The sequence below is a fragment of the Castor canadensis genome, chromosome 11 (assembly GCF_047511655.1).
Source record: "Castor canadensis chromosome 11, mCasCan1.hap1v2, whole genome shotgun sequence".
In the NCBI taxonomy this organism is placed as follows: domain Eukaryota; kingdom Metazoa; phylum Chordata; class Mammalia; order Rodentia; family Castoridae; genus Castor; species Castor canadensis.
Genome location: NC_133396.1, coordinates 99,890,226 through 99,909,348, shown reverse-complemented (window position 1 = coordinate 99,909,348; position 19,123 = coordinate 99,890,226). Strand labels below are relative to the sequence as shown.

The 19,123-nt window shown below is 65.3% G+C and overlaps 1 protein-coding gene and 16 non-coding genes across 17 annotated transcripts in view; 10 read left to right on the top strand and 7 right to left on the bottom strand.

Moving 5' to 3' along the window:
• Apoa2 (apolipoprotein A2) overlaps positions 1 to 19,123 on the bottom strand; it is a 450,260-nt gene that overhangs the window by 313,098 nt on the left and 118,039 nt on the right. The gene's annotated exons all lie outside the window — the stretch shown is intronic.
• On the top strand, positions 176 to 247 carry Trnae-cuc (transfer RNA glutamic acid (anticodon CUC)). The gene has a single exon. It is a non-coding gene; the product is annotated as a tRNA-Glu (tRNA).
• Trnag-gcc (transfer RNA glycine (anticodon GCC)) lies at positions 3,708 to 3,778 on the bottom strand. The gene has a single exon. It is a non-coding gene; the product is annotated as a tRNA-Gly (tRNA).
• Positions 4,805 to 4,887, bottom strand: Trnal-cag (transfer RNA leucine (anticodon CAG)). Its single transcript has one exon. It is a non-coding gene; the product is annotated as a tRNA-Leu (tRNA).
• Positions 5,348 to 5,419, top strand: Trnad-guc (transfer RNA aspartic acid (anticodon GUC)). Its single transcript has one exon. It is a non-coding gene; the product is annotated as a tRNA-Asp (tRNA).
• Trnag-ucc (transfer RNA glycine (anticodon UCC)) lies at positions 5,965 to 6,036 on the top strand. The gene has a single exon. It is a non-coding gene; the product is annotated as a tRNA-Gly (tRNA).
• On the top strand, positions 6,360 to 6,431 carry Trnae-cuc (transfer RNA glutamic acid (anticodon CUC)). Its single transcript has one exon. It is a non-coding gene; the product is annotated as a tRNA-Glu (tRNA).
• Positions 9,899 to 9,969, bottom strand: Trnag-gcc (transfer RNA glycine (anticodon GCC)). The gene has a single exon. It is a non-coding gene; the product is annotated as a tRNA-Gly (tRNA).
• Positions 10,998 to 11,080, bottom strand: Trnal-cag (transfer RNA leucine (anticodon CAG)). Its single transcript has one exon. It is a non-coding gene; the product is annotated as a tRNA-Leu (tRNA).
• On the top strand, positions 11,541 to 11,612 carry Trnad-guc (transfer RNA aspartic acid (anticodon GUC)). Its single transcript has one exon. It is a non-coding gene; the product is annotated as a tRNA-Asp (tRNA).
• On the top strand, positions 12,148 to 12,219 carry Trnag-ucc (transfer RNA glycine (anticodon UCC)). The gene has a single exon. It is a non-coding gene; the product is annotated as a tRNA-Gly (tRNA).
• Positions 12,543 to 12,614, top strand: Trnae-cuc (transfer RNA glutamic acid (anticodon CUC)). Its single transcript has one exon. It is a non-coding gene; the product is annotated as a tRNA-Glu (tRNA).
• Positions 16,083 to 16,153, bottom strand: Trnag-gcc (transfer RNA glycine (anticodon GCC)). The gene has a single exon. It is a non-coding gene; the product is annotated as a tRNA-Gly (tRNA).
• Trnal-cag (transfer RNA leucine (anticodon CAG)) lies at positions 17,180 to 17,262 on the bottom strand. The gene has a single exon. It is a non-coding gene; the product is annotated as a tRNA-Leu (tRNA).
• Positions 17,723 to 17,794, top strand: Trnad-guc (transfer RNA aspartic acid (anticodon GUC)). Its single transcript has one exon. It is a non-coding gene; the product is annotated as a tRNA-Asp (tRNA).
• On the top strand, positions 18,330 to 18,401 carry Trnag-ucc (transfer RNA glycine (anticodon UCC)). Its single transcript has one exon. It is a non-coding gene; the product is annotated as a tRNA-Gly (tRNA).
• On the top strand, positions 18,725 to 18,796 carry Trnae-cuc (transfer RNA glutamic acid (anticodon CUC)). Its single transcript has one exon. It is a non-coding gene; the product is annotated as a tRNA-Glu (tRNA).

The following is a 19,123-nucleotide window of genomic DNA, read 5'->3' as shown; positions in this document are numbered from 1 at the left end:
GAGGGCGGTCGGGTTGCCAGGGGCGCCGGGTGGGCTGGCGGGATTTGGTTAGCAAGTGAAGCCCAGCCGGCGGTGCAGGTGCCAGGCGCCAGGCGCCAAGCTGCCAGCTGCCAGCTGCCAGCTCGAGAGGAGGCGCTGGCTCCAGGGCGGGAGCGCGGGGCACGCAGGCCGACGCTCCCTGGTGGTCTAGTGGTTAGGATTCGGCGCTCTCACCGCCGCGGCCCGGGTTCGATTCCCGGTCAGGGAAGCCTTTCTTCTTCTTCTCCGCCGTCCACCACCGACGTCGGCTTCGTCTTCGCACCACACCTCCCCTTTTGGCCAACAGGCCCGCCCGGTCCACCTACGCCCCAATGAGACGGGACTTCCCGCCCAGCCCTTGTCCGTCAGCGCTTCCTTTTCTCCTGGCTGGCCCGCTCGCCCGCCCTCCACCCATCTTCACCCTTCAGCGTGTCCCCTCTTCCTTGCCCTAGGCTCACCCAAGGGCCCTCGCAGCCCCACGCACACAGGCCAGGTCAGCCTCTCTACTCCTCTGGCTGCCAGCGGACCCACCACCCTCCACCACCACCCCCATCGCCGTCACCACCACCCCCATCGCCACCACCACTACCACCACTACCATCACCAGCGGCCAACAGCACCCACCCACCAATGCAGGACGATCGCTGGTTCCTCACTCCTCTCGCTACAGCTTCCCGCCTCTCCCTTCCCCTCCCCTCCGCTGTCCCCCCAGTCCCCTCCCCTCCCTTCCCCTCCCCTGCCGTCCCCTCTCCTTTCACACAGAAGGCACAAGCACCCACGCACGCACAAGGTGCTGAGAACTGAGGGAAAACCAGAGCGGTTCCTTGCTCTTCATGCCTCAAGAAACACCGTGCCCTTCATCCGCTTCACCTGCTCTTCCTGAGACTTCAGTCACCTTCCCCCTGGCCTCAGACCATAGATAGAGAGCCTCAAAATCCAATGCACGGAGAGGTGAGTTGGAGACTCGGGCCCTCCCGGTTCCTCGTGCTCGGCTGCCTCCTACAGAAACTCTTGCTGTTTTGTGAAAGGAAACTCCACGTGGATTTCGTGATTGGAATACCACACGGCTGGCAACGCCAGACTGGCTCCTTCGCTCCCTCACCCCTCGCCCCATCGCCCCATCGCCCATTCTCTCACTGGCTGCTTCCTCCCTCATGAACTCCTCTAACCCGCCCGCTCACTTTCCCAATCAGCCACCCACTCCTTCACTGCTTCACTGCTTCTCTCACCCTCCCACCTAGCCACCCACTCATTCGCTCAACCACCCTGCCAACCCAGCCACCCATCCACTCAGTAGTGGGGGCCTCTAAGGGGCCAGGACTGTCCCACGACACTGCTCGGTCAAGGGCTCCACCTGTGTGTGACAGCGGCTTTGAAGGGGGTGCCGGTGGGGGTGTGTGGGGGGGAAGGCCGTCGGCGCTAGCGGAGCCTGAGCCAGGGAGGCGGAGGTGTGTGGAGACGTGTGGGGAGCTAGACCACCGGGTGGGCGTTTGGCGGTAGCAGAAGCCGGGCGATGAAGAAATTGGTGGTGACACAGCCAAGGGCCAAGCTGACCCGAGCGGGAGTGGGCCACGAGGGTGGGGGGACATTGGCTGGCAATACCTAGGCTCGGAATCCTATCCCCAGATGGCCAGGGACAAATGGAGAATGTCCATCTACACAGCGCCTAGATTGGATGTGTTGGAGTAGTTCCCCACTGCCGCCTCACCACAGGGCCACCCGGCTCTTCATCCCTCTGTCCGGCTTGCTCTGTGACTGCTCCCCAAAGTCAACCGCACAGCTCAGTCGGCTGGCTGCCCAAAGTTTGTTGACAGCGAAGATGACCGCTGACGTCCAGTCAAGGACCCATAGTGTGCTGTGGGCGGGACTAGGGCGAGGTCAAGGCGCCGCGGCCGCGCCCGGAGAGGATTCCCTATGGCGATACACACCCCGACCGGCGGCCAGGGCAGTTTTCTTGCCCGTGGGTCTTGGGTGGATGAACGGGAACCGTCGTCCCGGGCGGGACACCGCGCAGGCCGGGACAAAGGTCGTGACAGCAGAAAGAGGACAGAAGGACACATGGCGCCCGGGCTTGGATGGTGGCTAGAAGAGGTGTGTGTGTGTGTGTGTGTGTGTGTGTGTGTTTGTGTGTGTGTGTGCGGGAGAGTGCGCCCAGGTGCGAGCATGATGGGCGGGCAGGGCTGAGAGCCCCGCTGGCAGTCGGGCAGAGATTCTGAGGACCACCCCATGGATGGGAGCGTGGGAGCGACTCGCCCGAGGATGGCGCTGTCCTCCGCTTCCACTGTGGACGAGGGGCTGGCTCGAGATCCCAGGAGCCCTGGGAGGCCAGGTCAGGGGAGCTCCAGCGGTCAGACGTTGTCAACTGAGGACCTGGGAGACAGGGGCATGGCGAGGGATGCCTGGCAGCTGGGTGGGGAGCCCAGGGCCTGGGTAGGGGCAGCGGGCCTGCCGGGAGGGCGAGTCTGGAGGCGGAAAGGAACATCCGATTGGTGACCGGTGGAAGGAAGATCCAACCCCTTGTGGTCAGAGAGGTACCCGGTGACCCCCCGGGCCAGATGGTCTGGAGGCGACCAGAATAACGAGTGGCTCTGGGGTGAGTCGGGAAGTACTCCAGGGTGCCAGACAGTGCACAGGGAGAGTTGTAGAGACAGGGAGACAGAGTGAAAGAGAGATGAGAGACAGAGAGAGTAGAGGGAGAAAGATAGACCCAGAGAAAGAAGACATTACCAGACAGACAGACAGACAGACAGGGACACACAGACAAAGACAGCTAGAACGAGAGCCAGAAAGAGAGACGGACAAAGGGAGAGAGAGGGTGAAAGAAAGAGGAGAGAGACAGATGAGACAGATGAGACAGAGATAGACACAGAGAAAGAGAAGACATACACAGACAGACAAAGGGAGAGAAAGAGAGGAGAGAGCGAGAGAATATCCAGGTGATGTGAGAAGGAGGTAGGAAGGGCAAGTGGACCAGAATCGTGAATAATTCCCTGGGAGGCCACACATGGGCTTGTCAGGTATGTGTTTGGGGGCCTAGATTAAAAGAGACCCAAGGGACAGATGCAGGTCAGAATCCTTGAGCAAAGTTGTGGGTTGTAGGGCGTGAGGGGCGGTTAAGGTGGTTCGGAGGGATGAGAAGACTTGTCGTGGGTAAGCACAGCCTAGAGAACATAGAGTGTGCATATGCGATGATGTTAGTGGAGGTACTTTGAGGTCCCTGGTGTGCTTGGATGACTGCGTGACCGTGTAGGAGACACACGGCGTGTGACTGTTAGGAGAGAAGACTTCCTGTCTAGAGGTTTGGGAGCCATGGGCTTAACTTTCAGGGTGAAGAAAGGCCAAGGGACAGGGCGAGTGAGTGCAAGGATGCATTGCGGTTGGGGACGCCTGGACGCAGAATAGATTGCTGGTGACAGAAGGGCGAGGGAGAGCGAGCGAGAGAGATGCAAGGGATGAGGAGGCAGGTGTGAGAGGCGCCAGGGGTGAGGGAACTGTCTTGCAAGGGGCCGGCGGGTGGGACCCAGTTGGGTGAGTCGCGTGTGAGGCGAGCGCAGACGCAAGCGAGCAAGCGAGCGGGGCAGGTGCGTAGGTGCTGGTGCAGGTGCAGGCCAGGGGGGTGCAGCTGGAGCGGAAGGAGGCTGCGCTCTGCTTAGGCGCTGGGTCTGGAGGACCAAAAGGGGACCAGGCGCTGCATGGGCCGGGAATCGAACCCGGGCCTCCCGCGTGGCAGGCGAGAATTCTACCACTGAACCACCCATGCACCGGCGGCGGCCGCCATCCGACGCAGTCACAGCCGGCGCTCACCAGTTGTCCCGCGGGACACTGGTCCCCGGTCGGAGGCGAGCTGAGCCACACACTGTTCGCCTGGCGCGTGCACCAGGGGCCCGATGGCGCAGGGAGCAAAGGAGCAACCAGAAGGAGAGGCTGCTGGATCGTGGTGGTCGTGGCGGCGGTGGCGGTGGCAGCGGGTGTGTGCGGGAAGGCAGAAGTGTCGCGCGCTGGGGAGGGGCCGGGGGTGGGAGCGGGGAGAAGCGGACTCGCCCCGGTCTGCCCTTTCTCCGCCGCCCAGGCCCGTCACGCTGCCGCAAACGTGGCCCGTGCCTGAATCCCAATCAGGACAGGTGACCTGCGGCAGGCGCTGCTGAGCGCGCCTGTTGTGCTCAGCGCCTCGACGCGCAGAGATGGGGACCCAAGGCGCTGGTGCGCTTGGCGCTGGGGGCCTGGGGGTGAGGTGTGGCGCCGAGGTGGTCTCGGCAGGGGCTTGGAGTTTATGGGCCGGCCCGGGGTGGTAGAGGGCGAAGGTGGGGGGGGGTGGCTATCATTGCGGGTTTGGCCTGGCCTGCCGGGTGCTCTGCGCCTGGGGAATGGGGGCGTCGATGTGTGCGTGTGTGTGTGTGTGTGTGTGTTGTGTGTATGTGTGTAGGCAGAGGATGGAGGGTCTTGTGGGATGGTCGACGTGTCCCGTGGACCCGAATCCCCACTGCCCCTCCTCGCCGGCTCCCGTACCACCTGCGGGCCAAAGAAAGAGAGGCTCTTTTCCTCTGGGGAAAGAGCCGAGGAGGTGATTCAGAGAAACCACCTCTGCGTGTCCGAATGGCCTGTGGCGGAGGGTTGAAGGCGCCGGCGCTTGCGACACTGGGGTTTATGCGCGAGCCTTTCGGGTGGGCGCCAGGAGCGGAGGGGCGGAGGCGTGCGACCACGGGGGCGAGAGATTGGAGAGTGGGCAAAGAGGGCGCGAGCCGGGAAGAGGGCATCGGTGGGCGTCTCCGGGGCTAAAAGGTGGGCTTGTCAGGAGTGGGATTCGAACCCACGCCTCCAGGGGAGACTGCGACCTGAACACAGCGCCTTAGACCGCTCGGCCATCCTGACGGCGGGCCTGGGCGCGTGGCCGCTCCCCTGGCTGGGACCCGGCGCGGACGCCCGGTACCGTTCCTCGGCGTGGGTGCGCAAGCGGCGGAGGGCAAGCCAAGTCAGTCTCTGCCGCTCGCTGCGGCGTGCAGGCCGCCACGCCCTCCTCCCCTCCTCCCCGAGCGGCGCTTGCTAGTCCGCGCGTCTTCCCCTCCTCCCGGCGCGGTGGCTCGATGCCCGCGTCGGAGGCGGCGGGGCAGGGCGCACCGGGTTGGCTGGGTGGCAGCCGGGTGCAGCTCGAGGTCAGGCTCCGGACCGGGTCGGCTCGCCTCGCCTTTGTCCAGAGTGCTTTGTTGTGTGAGCGTGTGTCCCGCACGTGCCAGATGCTTGCGGTGGGCAGGCGGACGAGGGAGGGCAGGGCCGGGCGTACCAGGGCTCGGGACAGCGGACTGGCGCCCAGAGGGCGGGGCGGGCGTCGCTGTCCTCGTTAGTATAGTGGTGAGTATCCCCGCCTGTCACGCGGGAGACCGGGGTTCGATTCCCCGACGGGGAGGCAGCCGCCCTTTTTGGCCACCGGCGCGAGGTCTGCGACCCAGCCTCTCGCCCTCAAGGGGCGTGCCCTTCTTCCTCCCTCCGCCCACCGCCACCTGGTACCTGGCCTGCCACGTGGTCGCCCCAGACGAGCGGCCCTGCCCGCCCTGCTGGGCCCGGCCAGGCCAGGCCAGGCCAGGCCCGCGCCACCCGAAGTCCTTGTGGGAATGGGCTCCGTGAGGCCGGCAGGGGCAGGAAAGCGTGGGAGGCGACCGAGTGAGTGAGGACCGTCCTTCTGGCTGTCGGGCCGTGGCGGCGGCGTCGCTGGGCCCCGCGCCTGGCCCCACGCCGCAACGTGGAGCCGAGGGCTCAGTCGGGAGCAGCACGGCTGCAGCAGAAGGCCGGCGCAGCGGAGCTGCTGGGCTCTGGGCTGGGCGGGGCTGGGCTGGCGCTTTTTGGCGCCGTGGCAGCCAAGAGCTGCGGGCGTCGGGCAGGCCCGCGTCAGGCGGTGGCGGCGCTCGCTCGTGGCAGTCCCGGCCGGCCTGTGGGCGCTGGCCGGGCCGTGCGGCGTTGGTGGTATAGTGGTGAGCATAGCTGCCTTCCAAGCAGTTGACCCGGGTTCGATTCCCGGCCAACGCAGCGGGCTGACCTTTTGCCGAGACCCGGGGCCGCAGAGGGCGGCCGGGCTGGCACGCAGCTGTGCTTGCAGGCGCGGGAGGGTGTGTGGCAGAAGGAGGCGCGGCGATGTTTTGAGGGTGCCCCGAGCAGGAGGGGAGCTGCTAAGGCTGAGGGCGGTCGGGTTGCCAGGGGCGCCGGGTGGGCTGGCGGGATTTGGTTAGCAAGTGAAGCCCAGCCGGCGGTGCAGGTGCCAGGCGCCAGGCGCCAAGCTGCCAGCTGCCAGCTGCCAGCTCGAGAGGAGGCGCTGGCTCCAGGGCGGGAGCGCGGGGCACGCAGGCCGACGCTCCCTGGTGGTCTAGTGGTTAGGATTCGGCGCTCTCACCGCCGCGGCCCGGGTTCGATTCCCGGTCAGGGAAGCCTTTCTTCTTCTTCTCCGCCGTCCACCACCGACGTCGGCTTCGTCTTCGCACCACACCTCCCCTTTTGGCCAACAGGCCCGCCCGGTCCACCTACGCCCCAATGAGACGGGACTTCCCGCCCAGCCCTTGTCCGTCAGCGCTTCCTTTTCTCCTGGCTGGCCCGCTCGCCCGCCCTCCACCCATCTTCACCCTTCAGCGTGTCCCCTCTTCCTTGCCCTAGGCTCACCCAAGGGCCCTCGCAGCCCCACGCACACAGGCCAGGTCAGCCTCTCTACTCCTCTGGCTGCCAGCGGACCCACCACCCTCCACCACCACCCCCATCGCCGTCACCACCACCCCCATCGCCACCACCACTACCACCACTACCATCACCAGCGGCCAACAGCACCCACCCACCAATGCAGGACGATCGCTGGTTCCTCACTCCTCTCGCTACAGCTTCCCGCCTCTCCCTTCCCCTCCCCTCCGCTGTCCCCCCAGTCCCCTCCCCTCCCTTCCCCTCCCCTGCCGTCCCCTCTCCTTTCACACAGAAGGCACAAGCACCCACGCACGCACAAGGTGCTGAGAACTGAGGGAAAACCAGAGCGGTTCCTTGCTCTTCATGCCTCAAGAAACACCGTGCCCTTCATCCGCTTCACCTGCTCTTCCTGAGACTTCAGTCACCTTCCCCCTGGCCTCAGCCCATAGATAGAGAGCCTCAAAATCCAATGCACGGAGAGGTGAGTTGGAGACTCGGGCCCTCCCGGTTCCTCGTGCTCGGCTGCCTCCTACAGAAACTCTTGCTGTTTTGTGAAAGGAAACTCCACGTGGATTTCGTGATTGGAATACCACACGGCTGGCAACGCCAGACTGGCTCCTTCGCTCCCTCACCCCTCGCCCCATCGCCCCATCGCCCGTTCTCTCACTGGCTGCTTCCTCCCTCATGAACTCCTCTAACCCGCCCGCTCACTTTCCCAATCAGCCACCCACTCCTTCACTGCTTCACTGCTTCTCTCACCCTCCCACCTAGCCACCCACTCATTCGCTCAACCACCCTGCCAACCCAGCCACCCATCCACTCAGTAGTGGGGGCCTCTAAGGGGCCAGGACTGTCCCACGACACTGCTCGGTCAAGGGCTCCACCTGTGTGTGACAGCGGCTTTGAAGGGGGTGCCGGTGGGGGTGTGTGTGGGGGAAGGCCGTCGGCGCTAGCGGAGCCTGAGCCAGGGAGGCGGAGGTGTGTGGAGACGTGTGGGGAGCTAGACCACCGGGTGGGCGTTTGGCGGTAGCAGAAGCCGGGCGATGAAGAAATTGGTGGTGACACAGCCAAGGGCCAAGCTGACCCGAGCGGGAGTGGGCCACGAGGGTGGGGGGACATTGGCTGGCAATACCTAGGCTCGGAATCCTATCCCCAGATGGCCAGGGACAAATGGAGAATGTCCATCTACACAGCGCCTAGATTGGATGTGTTGGAGTAGTTCCCCACTGCCGCCTCACCACAGGGCCACCCGGCTCTTCATCCCTCTGTCCGGCTTGCTCTGTGGCTGCTCCCCAAAGTCAACCGCACAGCTCAGTCGGCTGGCTGCCCAAAGTTTGTTGACAGCGAAGATGACCGCTGACGTCCAGTCAAGGACCCATAGTGTGCTGTGGGCGGGACTAGGGCGAGGTCAAGGCGCCGCGGCCGCGCCCGGAGAGGATTCCCTATGGCGATACACACCCCGACCGGCGGCCAGGGCAGTTTTCTTGCCCGTGGGTCTTGGGTGGATGAACGGGAACCGTCGTCCCGGGCGGGACACCGCGCAGGCCGGGACAAAGGTCGTGACAGCAGAAAGAGGACAGAAGGACACATGGCGCCCGGGCTTGGATGGTGGCTAGAAGAGGTGTGTGTGTGTGTGTGTGTGTGTGTGTGTGTGTGTGTGTGTGTTGTGTGTGTGTGTGCGGGAGAGTGCGCCCAGGTGCGAGCATGATGGGCGGGCAGGGCTGAGAGCCCCGCTGGCAGTCGGGCAGAGATTCTGAGGACCACCCCATGGATGGGAGCGTGGGAGCGACTCGCCCGAGGATGGCGCTGTCCTCCGCTTCCACTGTGGACGAGGGGCTGGCTCGAGATCCCAGGAGCCCTGGGAGGCCAGGTCAGGGGAGCTCCAGCGGTCAGACGTTGTCAACTGAGGACCTGGGAGACAGGGGCATGGCGAGGGATGCCTGGCGGCTGGGTGGGGAGCCCAGGGCCTGGGTAGGGGCAGCGGGCCTGCCGGGAGGGCGAGTCTGGAGGCGGAAAGGAACATCCGATTGGCGACCGGTGGAAGGAAGATCCAACCCCTTGTGGTCAGAGAGGTACCCGGTGACCCCCCGGGCCAGATGGTCTGGAGGCGACCAGAATAACGAGTGGCTCTGGGGTGAGTCGGGAAGTACTCCAGGGTGCCAGACAGTGCACAGGGAGAGTTGTAGAGACAGGGAGACAGAGTGAAAGAGAGATGAGAGACAGAGAGAGTAGAGGGAGAAAGATAGACCCAGAGAAAGAAGACATTACCAGACAGACAGACAGACAGGGACACACAGACAAAGACAGCTAGAACGAGAGCCAGAAAGAGAGACGGACAAAGGGAGAGAGAGGGTGAAAGAAAGAGGAGAGAGACAGATGAGACAGATGAGACAGAGATAGACACAGAGAAAGAGAAGACATACACAGACAGACAAAGGGAGAGAAAGAGAGGAGAGAGCGAGAGAATATCCAGGTGATGTGAGAAGGAGGTAGGAAGGGCAAGTGGACCAGAATCGTGAATAATTCCCTGGGAGGCCACACATGGGCTTGTCAGGTATGTGTTTGGGGGCCTAGATTAAAAGAGACCCAAGGGACAGATGCAGGTCAGAATCCTTGAGCAAAGTTGTGGGTTGTAGGGCGTGAGGGGCGGTTAAGGTGGTTCGGAGGGATGAGAAGACTTGTCGTGGGTAAGCACAGCCTAGAGAACATAGAGTGTGCATATGCGATGATGTTAGTGGAGGTACTTTGAGGTCCCTGGTGTGCTTGGATGACTGCGTGACCGTGTAGGAGACACACGGCGTGTGACTGTTAGGAGAGAAGACTTCCTGTCTAGAGGTTTGGGAGCCATGGGCTTAACTTTCAGGGTGAAGAAAGGCCAAGGGACAGGGCGAGTGAGTGCAAGGATGCATTGCGGTTGGGGACGCCTGGACGCAGAATAGATTGCTGGTGACAGAAGGGCGAGGGAGAGCGAGCGAGAGAGATGCAAGGGATGAGGAGGCAGGTGTGAGAGGCGCCAGGGGTGAGGGAACTGTCTTGCAAGGGGCCGGCGGGTGGGACCCAGTTGGGTGAGTCGCGTGTGAGGCGAGCCCAGACGCAAGCGAGCAAGCGAGCGGGGCAGGTGCGTAGGTGCTGGTGCAGGTGCAGGCCAGGGGGGTGCAGCTGGAGCGGAAGGAGGCTGCGCTCTGCTTAGGCGCTGGGTCTGGAGGACCAAAAGGGGACCAGGCGCTGCATGGGCCGGGAATCGAACCCGGGCCTCCCGCGTGGCAGGCGAGAATTCTACCACTGAACCACCCATGCACCGGCGGCGGCCGCCATCCGACGCAGCCACAGCCGGCGCTCACCAGTTGTCCCGCGGGACACTGGTCCCCGGTCGGAGGCGAGCTGAGCCACACACTGTTCGCCTGGAGCGTGCACCAGGGGCCCGATGGCGCAGGGAGCAAAGGAGCAACCAGAAGGAGAGGCTGCTGGATCGTGGTGGTCGTGGCGGTGGTGGCGGTGCCAGCGGGTGTGTGCGGGAAGGCAGAAGTGTCGCGCGCTGGGGAGGGGCCGGGGGTGGGAGCGGGGAGAAGCGGACTCGCCCCGGTCTGCCCTTTCTCCGCCGCCCAGGCCCGTCACGCTGCCGCAAACGTGGCCCGTGCCTGAATCCCAATCAGGACAGGTGACCTGCGGCAGGCGCTGCTGAGCGCGCCTGTTGTGCTCAGCGCCTCGACGCGCAGAGATGGGGACCCAAGGCGCTGGTGCGCTTGGCGCTGGGGGCCTGGGGGTGAGGTGTGGCGTCGAGGTGGTCTCGGCAGGGGCTTGGAGTTTATGGGCCGGCCCGGGGTGGTAGAGGGCGAAGGTGGGGGGGGGTGGCTATCATTGCGGGTTTGGCCTGGCCTGCCGGGTGCTCTGCGCCTGGGGAATGGGGGCGTCGATGTGTGCGTGTGTGTGTGTGTGTGTGTGTGTTGTGTGTGTGTGTGTAGGCAGAGGATGGAGGGTCTTGTGGGATGGTCGACGTGTCCCGTGGACCCGAATCCCCACTGCCCCTCCTCGCCGGCTCCCGTACCACCTGCGGGCCAAAGAAAGAGAGGCTCTTTTCCTCTGGGGAAAGAGCCTAGGAGGTGATTAAGAGAAACCACCTCTGCGTGTCCGAATGGCCTGTGGCGGAGGGTTGAAGGCGCCGGCGCTTGCGACACTGGGGTTTATGCGCGAGCCTTTCGGGTGGGCGCCAGGAGCGGAGGGGCGGAGGCGTGCGACCACGGGGGCGAGAGATTGGAGAGTGGGCAAAGAGGGCGCGAGCCGGGAAGAGGGCATCGGTGGGCGTCTCTGGGGCTAAAAGGTGGGCTTGTCAGGAGTGGGATTCGAACCCACGCCTCCAGGGGAGACTGGGACCTGAACGCAGCGCCTTAGACCGCTCGGCCATCCTGACGGCGGGCCTGGGCGCGTGGCCGCTCCCCTGGCTGGGACCCGGCGCGGACGCCCGGTACCGTTCCTCGGCGTGGGTGCGCAAGCGGCGGAGGGCAAGCCAAGTCAGTCTCTGCCGCTCGCTGCGGCGTGCAGGCCGCCACGCCCTCCTCCCCTCCTCCCCGAGCGGCGCTTGCTAGTCCGCGCGTCTTCCCCTCCTCCCGGCGCGGTGGCTCGATGCCCGCGTCGGAGGCGGCGGGGCAGGGCGCACCGGGTTGGCTGGGTGGCAGCCGGGTGCAGCTCGAGGTCAGGCTCCGGACCGGGTCGGCTCGCCTCGCCTTTGTCCAGAGTGCTTTGTTGTGTGAGCGTGTGTCCCGCACGTGCCAGATGCTTGCGGTGGGCAGGCGGACGAGGGAGGGCAGGGCCGGGCGTACCAGGGCTCGGGACAGCGGACTGGCGCCCAGAGGGCGGGGCGGGCGTCGCTGTCCTCGTTAGTATAGTGGTGAGTATCCCCGCCTGTCACGCGGGAGACCGGGGTTCGATTCCCCGACGGGGAGGCAGCCGCCCTTTTTGGCCACCGGCGCGAGGTCTGCGACCCAGCCTCTCGCCCTCAAGGGGCGTGCCCTTCTTCCTCCCTCCGCCCACCGCCACCTGGTACCTGGCCTGCCACGTGGTCGCCCCAGACGAGCGGCCCTGCCCGCCCTGCTGGGCCCGGCCAGGCCAGGCCAGGCCAGGCCCGCGCCACCCGAAGTCCTTGTGGGAATGGGCTCCGTGAGGCCGGCAGGGGCAGGAAAGCGTGGGAGGCGACCGAGTGAGTGAGGACCGTCCTTCTGGCTGTCGGGCCGTGGCGGCGGCGTCGCTGGGCCCCGCGCCTGGCCCCACGCCGCAACGTGGAGCCGAGGGCTCAGTCGGGAGCAGCACGGCTGCAGCAGAAGGCCGGCGCAGCGGAGCTGCTGGGCTCTGGGCTGGCCTGGCGCTTTTTGGCGCCGTGGCAGCCAAGAGCTGCGGGCGTCGGGCAGGCCCGCGTCAGGTGGTGGCGGCGCTCGCTCGTGGCAGTCCCCGCCGGCCTGTGGGCGCTGGCCGGCCCGTGCGGCGTTGGTGGTATAGTGGTGAGCATAGCTGCCTTCCAAGCAGTTGACCCGGGTTCGATTCCCGGCCAACGCAGCGGGCTGACCTTTTGCCGAGGCCCGGGGCCGCAGAGGGCGGCCGGGCTGGCACGCAGCTGTGCTTGCAGGCGCGGGAGGGTGTGTGGCAGAAGGAGGCGCGGCGATGTTTTGAGGGTGCCCCGAGCAGGAGGGGAGCTGCTAAGGCTGAGGGCGGTCGGGTTGCCAGGGGCGCCGGGTGGGCTGGCGGGATTTGGTTAGCAAGTGAAGCCCAGCCGGCGGTGCAGGTGCCAGGCGCCAGGCGCCAAGCTGCCAGCTGCCAGCTGCCAGCTCGAGAGGAGGCGCTGGCTCCAGGGCGGGAGCGCGGGGCACGCAGGCCGACGCTCCCTGGTGGTCTAGTGGTTAGGATTCGGTGCTCTCACCGCCGCGGCCCGGGTTCGATTCCCGGTCAGGGAAGCCTTTCTTCTTCTTCTCCGCCGTCCACCACCGACGTCGGCTTCGTCTTCGCACCACACCTCCCCTTTTGGCCAACAGGCCCGCCCGGTCCACCTACGCCCCAATGAGACGGGACTTCCCGCCCAGCCCTTGTCCGTCAGCACTTCCTTTTCTCCTGGCTGGCCTGCTCGCCCGCCCTCCACCCATCTTCACCCTTCAGCGTGTCCCCTCTTCCTTGCCCTAGGCTCACCCAAGGGCCCTCGCAGCCCCACGCACACAGGCCAGGTCAGCCTCTCTACTCCTCTGGCTGCCAGCGGACCCACCACCCTCCACCACCACCCCCATCGCCGTCACCACCACCCCCATCGCCACCACCACTACCACCACTACCATCACCAGCGGCCAACAGCACCCACCCACCAATGCAGGACGATCGCTGGTTCCTCACTCCTCTCGCTACAGCTTCCCGCCTCTCCCTTCCCCTCCCCTCCGCTGTCCCCCCAGTCCCCTCCCCTCCCTTCCCCTCCCCTGCCGTCCCCTCTCCTTTCACACAGAAGGCACAAGCACCCACGCACGCACAAGGTGCTGAGAACTGAGGGAAAACCAGAGCGGTTCCTTGCTCTTCATGCCTCAAGAAACACCGTGCCCTTCATCTGCTTCACCTGCTCTTCTTGAGACTTCAGTCACCTTCCCCCTGGCCTCAGCCCATAGATAGAGAGCCTCAAAATCCAATGCACGGAGAGGTGAGTTGGAGACTCGGGCCCTCCCGGTTCCTCGTGCTCGGCTGCCTCCTACAGAAACTCTTGCTGTTTTGTGAAAGGAAACTCCACGTGGATTTCGTGATTGGAATACCACACGGCTGGCAACGCCAGACTGGCTCCTTCGCTCCCTCACCCCTCGCCCCATCGCCCCATCGCCCATTCTCTCACTGGCTGCTTCCTCCCTCATGAACTCCTCTAACCCGCCCGCTCACTTTCCCAATCAGCCACCCACTCCTTCACTGCTTCACTGCTTCTCTCACCCTCCCACCTAGCCACCCACTCATTCGCTCAACCACCCTGCCAACCCAGCCACCCATCCACTCAGTAGTGGGGGCCTCTAAGGGGCCAGGACTGTCCCACGACACTGCTCGGTCAAGGGCTCCACCTGTGTGTGACAGCGGCTTTGAAGGGGGTGCCGGTGGGGGTGTGTGGGGGGGAAGGCCGTCGGCGCTAGCGGAGCCTGAGCCAGGGAGGCGGAGGTGTGTGGAGACGTGTGGGGAGCTAGACCACCGGGTGGGCGTTTGGCGGTAGCAGAAGCCGGGCGATGAAGAAATTGGTGGTGACACAGCCAAGGGCCAAGCTGACCCGAGCGGGAGTGGGCCACGAGGGTGGGGGGACATTGGCTGGCAATACCTAGGCTCGGAATCCTATCCCCAGATGGCCAGGGACAAATGGAGAATGTCCATCTACACAGCGCCTAGATTGGATGTGTTGGAGTAGTTCCCCACTGCCGCCTCACCACAGGGCCACCCGGCTCTTCATCCCTCTGTCCGGCTTGCTCTGTGACTGCTCCCCAAAGTCAACCGCACAGCTCAGTCGGCTGGCTGCCCAAAGTTTGTTGACAGCGAAGATGACCGCTGACGTCCAGTCAAGGACCCATAGTGTGCTGTGGGCGGGACTAGGGCGAGGTCAAGGCGCCGCGGCCGCGCCCGGAGAGGATTCCCTATGGCGATACACACCCCGACCGGCGGCCAGGGCAGTTTTCTTGCCCGTGGGTCTTGGGTGGATGAACGGGAACCGTCGTCCCGGGCGGGACACCGCGCAGGCCGGGACAAAGGTCGTGACAGCAGAAAGAGGACAGAAGGACACATGGCGCCCGGGCTTGGATGGTGGCTAGAAGAGGTGTGTGTGTGTGTGTGTGTGTGTGTGTGTGTGTGTGTGTTTGTGTGTGTGTGTGCGGGAGAGTGCGCCCAGGTGCGAGCATGATGGGCGGGCAGGGCTGAGAGCCCCGCTGGCAGTCGGGCAGAGATTCTGAGGACCACCCCATGGATGGGAGCGTGGGAGCGACTCGCCCGAGGATGGCGCTGTCCTCCGCTTCCACTGTGGACGAGGGGCTGGCTCGAGATCCCAGGAGCCCTGGGAGGCCAGGTCAGGGGAGCTCCAGCGGTCAGACGTTGTCAACTGAGGACCTGGGAGACAGGGGCATGGCGAGGGATGCCTGGCGGCTGGGTGGGGAGCCCAGGGCCTGGGTAGGGGCAGCGGGCCTGCCGGGAGGGCGAGTCTGGAGGCGGAAAGGAACATCCGATTGGCGACCGGTGGAAGGAAGATCCAACCCCTTGTGGTCAGAGAGGTACCCGGTGACCCCCCGGGCCAGATGGTCTGGAGGCGACCAGAATAACGAGTGGCTCTGGGGTGAGTCGGGAAGTACTCCAGGGTGCCAGACAGTGCACAGGGAGAGTTGTAGAGACAGGGAGACAGAGTGAAAGAGAGATGAGAGACAGAGAGAGTAGAGGGAGAAAGATAGACCCAGAGAAAGAAGACATTACCAGACAGACAGACAGACAGACAGGGACACACAGACAAAGACAGCTAGAACGAGAGCCAGAAAGAGAGACGGACAAAGGGAGAGAGAGGGTGAAAGAAAGAGGAGAGAGACAGATGAGACAGATGAGACAGAGATAGACACAGAGAAAGAGAAGACATACACAGACAGACAAAGGGAGAGAAAGAGAGGAGAGAGCGAGAGAATATCCAGGTGATGTGAGAAGGAGGTAGGAAGGGCAAGTGGACCAGAATCGTGAATAATTCCCTGGGAGGCCACACATGGGCTTGTCAGGTATGTGTTTGGGGGCCTAGATTAAAAGAGACCCAAGGGACAGATGCAGGTCAGAATCCTTGAGCAAAGTTGTGGGTTGTAGGGCGTGAGGGGCGGTTAAGGTGGTTCGGAGGGATGAGAAGACTTGTCGTGGGTAAGCACAGCCTAGAGAACATAGAGTGTGCATATGCGATGATGTTAGTGGAGGTACTTTGAGGTCCCTGGTGTGCTTGGATGACTGCGTGACCGTGTAGGAGACACACGGCGTGTGACTGTTAGGAGAGAAGACTTCCTGTCTAGAGGTTTGGGAGCCATGGGCTTAACTTTCAGGGTGAAGAAAGGCCAAGGGACAGGGCGAGTGAGTGCAAGGATGCATTGCGGTTGGGGACGCCTGGACGCAGAATAGATTGCTGGTGACAGAAGGGCGAGGGAGAGCGAGCGAGAGAGATGCAAGGGATGAGGAGGCAGGTGTGAGAGGCGCCAGGGGTGAGGGAACTGTCTTGCAAGGGGCCGGCGGGTGGGACCCAGTTGGGTGAGTCGCGTGTGAGGCGAGCGCAGACGCAAGCGAGCAAGCGAGCGGGGCAGGTGCGTAGGTGCTGGTGCAGGTGCAGGCCAGGGGGGTGCAGCTGGAGCGGAAGGAGGCTGCGCTCTGCTTAGGCGCTGGGTCTGGAGGACCAAAAGGGGACCAGGCGCTGCATGGGCCGGGAATCGAACCCGGGCCTCCCGCGTGGCAGGCGAGAATTCTACCACTGAACCACCCATGCACCGGCGGCGGCCGCCATCCGACGCAGTCACAGCCGGCGCTCACCAGTTGTCCCGCGGGACACTGGTCCCCGGTCGGAGGCGAGCTGAGCCACACACTGTTCGCCTGGCGCGTGCACCAGGGGCCCGATGGCGCAGGGAGCAAAGGAGCAACCAGAAGGAGAGGCTGCTGGATCGTGGTGGTCGTGGCGGCGGTGGCGGTGGCAGCGGGTGTGTGCGGGAAGGCAGAAGTGTCGCGCGCTGGGGAGGGGCCGGGGGTGGGAGCGGGGAGAAGCGGACTCGCCCCGGTCTGCCCTTTCTCCGCCGCCCAGGCCCGTCACGCTGCCGCAAACGTGGCCCGTGCCTGAATCCCAATCAGGACAGGTGACCTGCGGCAGGCGCTGCTGAGCGCGCCTGTTGTGCTCAGCGCCTCGACGCGCAGAGATGGGGACCCAAGGCGCTGGTGCGCTTGGCGCTGGGGGCCTGGGGGTGAGGTGTGGCGCCGAGGTGGTCTCGGCAGGGGCTTGGAGTTTATGGGCCGGCCCGGGGTGGTAGAGGGCGAAGGTGGGGGGGGGTGGCTATCATTGCGGGTTTGGCCTGGCCTGCCGGGTGCTCTGCGCCTGGGGAATGGGGGCGTCGATGTGTGCGTGTGTGTGTGTGTGTGTGTGTTGTGTGTATGTGTGTAGGCAGAGGATGGAGGGTCTTGTGGGATGGTCGACGTGTCCCGTGGACCCGAATCCCCACTGCCCCTCCTCGCCGGCTCCCGTACCACCTGCGGGCCAAAGAAAGAGAGGCTCTTTTCCTCTGGGGAAAGAGCCGAGGAGGTGATTCAGAGAAACCACCTCTGCGTGTCCGAATGGCCTGTGGCGGAGGGTTGAAGGCGCCGGCGCTTGCGACACTGGGGTTTATGCGCGAGCCTTTCGGGTGGGCGCCAGGAGCGGAGGGGCGGAGGCGTGCGACCACGGGGGCGAGAGATTGGAGAGTGGGCAAAGAGGGCGCGAGCCGGGAAGAGGGCATCGGTGGGCGTCTCCGGGGCTAAAAGGTGGGCTTGTCAGGAGTGGGATTCGAACCCACGCCTCCAGGGGAGACTGCGACCTGAACGCAGCGCCTTAGACCGCTCGGCCATCCTGACGGCGGGCCTGGGCGCGTGGCCGCTCCCCTGGCTGGGACCCGGCGCGGACGCCCGGTACCGTTCCTCGGCGTGGGTGCGCAAGCGGCGGAGGGCAAGCCAAGTCAGTCTCTGCCGCTCGCTGCGGCGTGCAGGCCGCCACGCCCTCCTCCCCTCCTCCCCGAGCGGCGCTTGCTAGTCCGCGCGTCTTCCCCTCCTCCCGGCGCGGTGGCTCGATGCCCGCGTCGGAGGCGGCGGGGCAGGGCGCACCGGGTTGGCTGGGTGGCAGCCGGGTGCAGCTCGAGGTCAGGCTCCGGACCGGGTCGGCTCGCCTCGCCTTTGTCCAGAGTGCTTTGTTGTGTGAGCGTGTGTCCCGCACGTGCCAGATGCTTGCGGTGGGCAGGCGGACGAGGGAGGGCAGGGCCGGGCGTACCAGGGCTCGGGACAGCGGACTGGCGCCCAGAGGGCGGGGCGGGCGTCGCTGTCCTCGTTAGTATAGTGGTGAGTATCCCCGCCTGTCACGCGGGAGACCGGGGTTCGATTCCCCGACGGGGAGGCAGCCGCCCTTTTTGGCCACCGGCGCGAGGTCTGCGACCCAGCCTCTCGCCCTCAAGGGGCGTGCCCTTCTTCCTCCCTCCGCCCACCGCCACCTGGTACCTGGCCTGCCACGTGGTCGCCCCAGACGAGCGGCCCTGCCCGCCCTGCTGGGCCCGGCCAGGCCAGGCCAGGCCAGGCCCGCGCCACCCGAAGTCCTTGTGGGAATGGGCTCCGTGAGGCCGGCAGGGGCAGGAAAGCGTGGGAGGCGACCGAGTGAGTGAGGACCGTCCTTCTGGCTGTCGGGCCGTGGCGGCGGCGTCGCTGGGCCCCGCGCCTGGCCCCACGCCGCAACGTGGAGCCGAGGGCTCAGTCGGGAGCAGCACGGCTGCAGCAGAAGGCCGGCGCAGCGGAGCTGCTGGGCTCTGGGCTGGCCTGGCGCTTTTTGGCGCCGTGGCAGCCAAGAGCTGCGGGCGTCGGGCAGGCCCGCGTCAGGTGGTGGCGGCGCTCGCTCGTGGCAGTCCCCGCCGGCCTGTGGGCGCTGGCCGGGCCGTGCGGCGTTGGTGGTATAGTGGTGAGCATAGCTGCCTTCCAAGCAGTTGACCCGGGTTCGATTCCCGGCCAACGCAGCAGGCTGACCTTTTGCCGAGGCCCAGGGCCGCAGAGGGCGGCCGGGCTGGCACGCAGCTGTGCTTGCAGGCGCGGGAGGGTGTGTGGCAGAAGGAGGCGCGGCGATGTTTTGAGGGTGCCCCGAGCAGGAGGGGAGCTGCTAAGGCTGAGGGCGGTCGGGTTGCCAGGGGCGCCGGGTGGGCTGGTGGGATTTGGTTAGCAAGTGAAGCCCAGCCGGCGGTGCAGGTGCCAGGCGCCAGGCGCCAAGCTGCCAGCTGCCAGCTGCCAGCTCGAGAGGAGGCGCTGGCTCCAGGGCGGGAGCGCGGGGCACGCAGGCCGACGCTCCCTGGTGGTCTAGTGGTTAGGATTCGGCGCTCTCACCGCCGCGGCCCGGGTTCGATTCCCGGTCAGGGAAGCCTTTCTTCTTCTTCTCCGCCGTCCACCACCGACGTCGGCTTCGTCTTCGCACCACACCTCCCCTTTTGGCCAACAGGCCCGCCCGGTCCACCTACGCCCCAATGAGACGGGACTTCCCGCCCAGCCCTTGTCCGTCAGCGCTTCCTTTTCTCCTGGCTGGCCCGCTCGCCCGCCCTCCACCCATCTTCACCCTTCAGCGTGTCCCCTCTTCCTTGCCCTAGGCTCACCCAAGGGCCCTCGCAGCCCCACGCACACAGGCCAGGTCAGCCTCTCTACTCCTCTGGCTGCCAGCGGACCCACCACCCTCCACCACCACCCCCATCGC